The sequence below is a fragment of the Schistocerca gregaria genome, unplaced genomic scaffold (genome assembly GCF_023897955.1).
Source record: "Schistocerca gregaria isolate iqSchGreg1 unplaced genomic scaffold, iqSchGreg1.2 ptg000378l, whole genome shotgun sequence".
NCBI classification, from domain to species: domain Eukaryota; kingdom Metazoa; phylum Arthropoda; class Insecta; order Orthoptera; family Acrididae; genus Schistocerca; species Schistocerca gregaria.
This window is the reverse complement of record NW_026061824.1, coordinates 13,327,957-13,333,199: the sequence shown is the minus strand read 5'-3', so window position 1 is coordinate 13,333,199 and position 5,243 is coordinate 13,327,957.

The window sequence follows — 5,243 nt, the reverse complement described above, 5'->3', positions numbered from 1 at the left end:
CGCACCTGAGTGTCATAGGGCCGTTGCTATTCACAATATTCATAAATGACCTGGTGAGTGACATCGGAAAGTCTCTGAGGCTTTTTGCAGATGATGCAGTGGTGTATCGAGAGGTTGCAATAATGGAAAATTGTACTGATATGCAGGAGGATCTGCAGCGAATTTACGCATGGTGCACGGAATGGCAATTGAATCTCAATGTAGACAAGTGTAATGTGATGCGAATGTATAGAAAGATAGGTCCCTTATCATTTAGCTACAAAATAGCAGGTCAGCAACTGGAAGCAGTTAATTCCATAAATTATCTGGGAGTACGCATTAGGAGTGATTTAAAATGTCGACTGTCAATGGTAAGAAAAGTGTTTCTAAAGAAGAAAAATTTGTTAACATCGAGTATAGCTTTAGGTATCAGGAAGTCTTTTCTCCGAGTATTTGTATGGAGTGTAGCCACGTATGGAAGTGAATAATGGACAATAAATAGTTTGAACAAGAAGAGAATAGAAGCTTTCGAAATGTGGTGCTACAGAAGAATGCTGAAGATTAGATGGGTAGATCACATAACTAATGTGGAGGTATTGAATAGGATACTGGAGAAGAGAACTTTGTGGCACAACTTGACTAGAAGATGGGGTCGGATGGTAGGACACGTTCTGAGACATTAAGGAATCACCAATTTAATATTGGAGGGCAACGTGAAGGGTAAAAATCGAGGAGGGAGACCAGGAGATGAATACACTAAGCAGATTCACAAGGATGTAGGTTGCAGTTGGTACTGGGAGATGAAGCTTCCACACGATACAGTAGCATGGAGAGCTACATCAAACCAGTTTGTGGACTGAAGACAACAACAACAACAACAACAACAACAACAACAAGGTATTTGTCTCATGTGTAACCTTCAACAGAAGTGGGGCAGACAAGAGGGTTAGATTATATGTACTTTCCATTGAAATTGATCCATAATGGGGAGATACTCAATGGGAAAATAATATGCTAATTTATTATCCACAGACCGCAAATGGACTGATCATGAACGAGGAATGAAAATTTGGTCACACTTCTGATAGTACACGTATTATTTGACCCCCCCCCCCCCCTCTCTCTCTCTCTCTCTCTCTCTCTCTCTCTCTCTCTCTCTCTCTCTCTCTCTCTCTCTCTCTCTCTCTCTCACACACACACACACACACACACACACACACACTCAATCGCGCGCGCGCGCTTGTTCTACTAAGTAATTCAATTCATTAATGGTGTCGGAAGAGATGGTTAGCAAGAAATCCTTTAGGCTCCTCGTAAACTGAAATCTGTCAGTAGTAAAGCTTTTTATGGCTGCCGGCAAGTTATTGAAAACATCGTTCTCCTTAATGATGGAGACTTTCTTGCACCAAAGTAATTAACTTACCAATTTTTGTGGAGATTATTCACTTCTAGTTATGACTTCATGAAATGAGCTGTTGATTTGAAAATATTCATTTGTTTTTAAACACAATATTCACGGGGAGAACGTATCTTCCATCTCCACCAGTTAACTGATCTATTTATATGACCCTTATCCTAAGTTGTGTTATATTAACGGTAAAACACAAAACATTTCTTACATGCATTTCCACTATTTTCCAACAAGCTGACAATTTTTCATGAATAATATATTAATAGTGAAATTTTTAGAAAAATTTTGAAAGACAGGTTTTGCGGGCAAATTTCAAAAATTAAAAGACCATAGTGTTCATTATAATACAATTTCTCCATGGTTTTTAATTCCTACTCCGAAGTTTTCTTTTGTTTCCTTTACTGCTTGCTCAGCAAACAGATTGAATAACATCGGGGATAGGCTACAACCCTGTCTCACTCTCTTCCCAACCACTGCTTCCCTTTCATATCCCTCGACTCTTCATGCCCTCGAGTAAGAAAACTGGTCATTAGAATTCCATGGTTCTGGGATAAATGGTTTGAGAGGAAAGGTACATTTAGTTAGAAAAGTTACAGAAAATTTAAAGTTGCATTGCACTTACCGTCGTACATGCACTCATTTAAATTCATAGTTTCTTTCACTTTCCAATAGTACGCATGCTGTACATAAACATAACATTTGTTTCATGATATTTACTTTTTTATTTCTTGCAAGTCTTCTAGAACTTCTTTCGAAAACTTTGTGGGTAGATCTTGGCATTTGTTTTGTTCAGAAACGTTATTACTCTAGCAAACAACTGACTACGAGACAAGAAAAAATGTATTCAATAGGTGAAAGCTCAAAGCTACGGGTAAAATTTCCCTAGGCTTATCATCTCAAAGAAGAGATGGCACAGAGAAACAAGTGGGCATGTCTTACATAGCAAGCTGCCATTTAAACCGACATTTAGAACCTTCAAATACGGATTTGGACTAAAATACTTTCATATTCACACTAAGTGTAAATAAAACTGGTACAATCACCAATAAACAAAATTATTTTCATTGTTTTCGGGGTTCCTTTTGCCTTTCGGAATAAATATATTGCGAATCAGTAGTTAACATGCCTGGTTCCCCAAACAGGAGACGACTAGAAACTTCCGAAATGTGGTGGTGTAGAAGAATGCTAAAAAAGTTTTGATCGAATAGCTGATGGGGAGATACGAAATCAGATTAGGGAGCAGAGAAATTAATGGCACAAATTGACAAAAAGAAGCGATCGTGGGTAAATGTCATATTTCGATTCCACCCATCCGCTGTGACCCACGACGTTCTGCATGACGTTGATTAGTTGCATTTCGAAGGATACCAGTGGCCTTATTAAATGTTAACTGCGATTGCCTTCGTTTCTAGAGCAATTTATAATGTTCGTTAACTATGATTTTTTTCGGAATATATCGTGATGAACTCTGGGAGGAACCACAGAACACAGCTTAAATTGTCGTTGAAGAAACGAGTAGTGATTGTATTTTTATCTTTCTTATCCGACACGTTGGGGAATCCAAGGTATAATGGGGTACACAGTTGAAAACTTTGATTAAATGTACAAAATTGATAAATAAGAGAGTTACAAATTTTTATATGAACACATTATGATGTATTAATCACAAAAATACAAGAACATTGCCATAAAATAAAACAATATTTTCTCACTCAAAAACAGAAATTTATAACATTTGCACGCGTCACAATGGGGTGGTAAATACAAGTGATTACAAAAACGTATAAAATTATCCGAAATGCAGAAAATATTGGCTTGCTCGTTATTTTTTTTAGTTTAAAGTGAGTATTAATGTCAAACTACAGTTTTCATGAATCGTATCCTTTTCTTGAGGCTGTTTACAAAATTCACACACGGGGAGACACTCATCATCTTCGCTATCTATTCCTGCACAAGAATCGTGTGTCAGTTTTTTGCAGGTGGAACAAGCGACCCAACTTCCAACTGATTTTGAATATAACCCACCACAATATACACATTGACAGTCAGAACTTTCCTCATAATCACTCTCGTTAGTATTGTATTCTCTCTCCTTTTTTCCATTTACCTTCAGAATCTTTCTCTCTTTTTTGAGTTCTTAATTTTATTCTCTTTCGCAGAAAGTTTTCTGTTTGCTCTTTCTTCTTTGTCAATGTTCTTTTTTCTATTTCTCCCATTAATGACTTTTAACTCTTTTTTTGTACGGCGAATCAGTTAAAACAACGTTGTTCCCCCTTTTCAGTCTCGCTCTTTTCTTGCTTTCGTTAACTTTTGACAAGAAAATCAGAATCTCAGGTGAAATATGAAATGAGGAGGTTGTGTTGTCAGTTGTCATCCAAGAGCACCCAAGATTAGAACAATTAGCCCCAATAACTTTGTTATTCTTAGGCGGCAGTTCATTGTAACAATTCGCTGAAACCTCGTCCCCTTGATTATCCAGCCCGTTTGAGTCGTCTTTTTCAGCTGGTGTGCTAGGTGAAGGCAATTCCAATTGTTCAGATATAATAACCTCTTTATCTGACGGCCTATCACGTCCGCTGTCAGTTGTGTGTGCCGGGAGGAAGTGTGCGTCGTGAATATGGATGGGTCCGTGGGCCATATTGCAGTAGCTTCGAAACCTTTAATAGCGGTTTTCATTGTTGCGCTTTAGACGAAAGCTGAACCAAAAAGCGTTGAAATTTGAAAGATAGTTACGACTTTCGCTGCATGGTTCCGTAGCCATTTTCGAAGCTGATCACTATAACGAGGATTTATAAAACAAACATCAAGCGGCTGAAGTCTGTGAGAGCAATGTGGTGGTAAAGAAACGCCACTCTCCCTCGCGTAGTCCATAACGTCAATGTTCGTGGTATGTGCTGAGTGGCCATCTGATATAAGGAGAACTGGGACCTGCTTTGATGCCTTAGAAAATACCACTAATTGTGGAAACCATACAAAGAAGGACTCTGTGGCCATACATGCTGTGCTGTGGACCTCAGCGCAACCTCCTGCTGCCTGTCCTAACTCAAATTCTTTCTGCTTCTTCTTTCGTGGAAAAATAATCGTAGGAGGAATGTCAGCTCCGCTTGCTGACGTACTAATGAGGCTGGTTGCAGTTTCGCCCCTTTCTGCAGATGTTAACGATCGCACTGGACGGTTCCCTTTGCAAGCTGCGATGTTCGATTAGTTTTTAGCATTAACCGAGACGCCTGTTCCATCACAATTAGTTATTTGAGAAGTCATTAGTTTGTGATTGTCAGTTACATCTGTACGCAACGAAAAAAACCTATCGACAGCTACTTTATTAAAATCCATGATTCTTGTACCAGATGTTGCTTCGGCCTTGCGAACAAACCCGCATTTGCTTCTTCATTGTTTCATGATGTAATAAAGATTTCGATTTGTTTTGCTCGAAATTTTCGAAAAGGTATCTGTGAAACGTGCAAAAATTGAAATGGCAAAACTGTGCACCTGCCGAAATACGAGTGCGTATACTCATTTGAAAAAATGTTCCTAAACTGCTTCTGATACGCTAGAGGTTACCTCACAGTAAACAGCAATTGTAGTTGACTATTTGCCTGCACCGTATAAAGTACGGCCAATAAAATATTTTTGTAGGGAGGACACATCATCTCATCCTAAATGGAGAGTTCATCTATACGTGTAAAAGTAACCACTTGTGCCAGAGGGAAGCGTGTTGGGAGCCTTACTGTTCATGTTGTATATTAACATTACAGATAATATAAGAAAGCTCACACATTTAGAAAATGATGCCGATATCGACATTGAGGTAACAAAGGTCGTGTGAAGCGATATGCACATACAGGGGATAGTA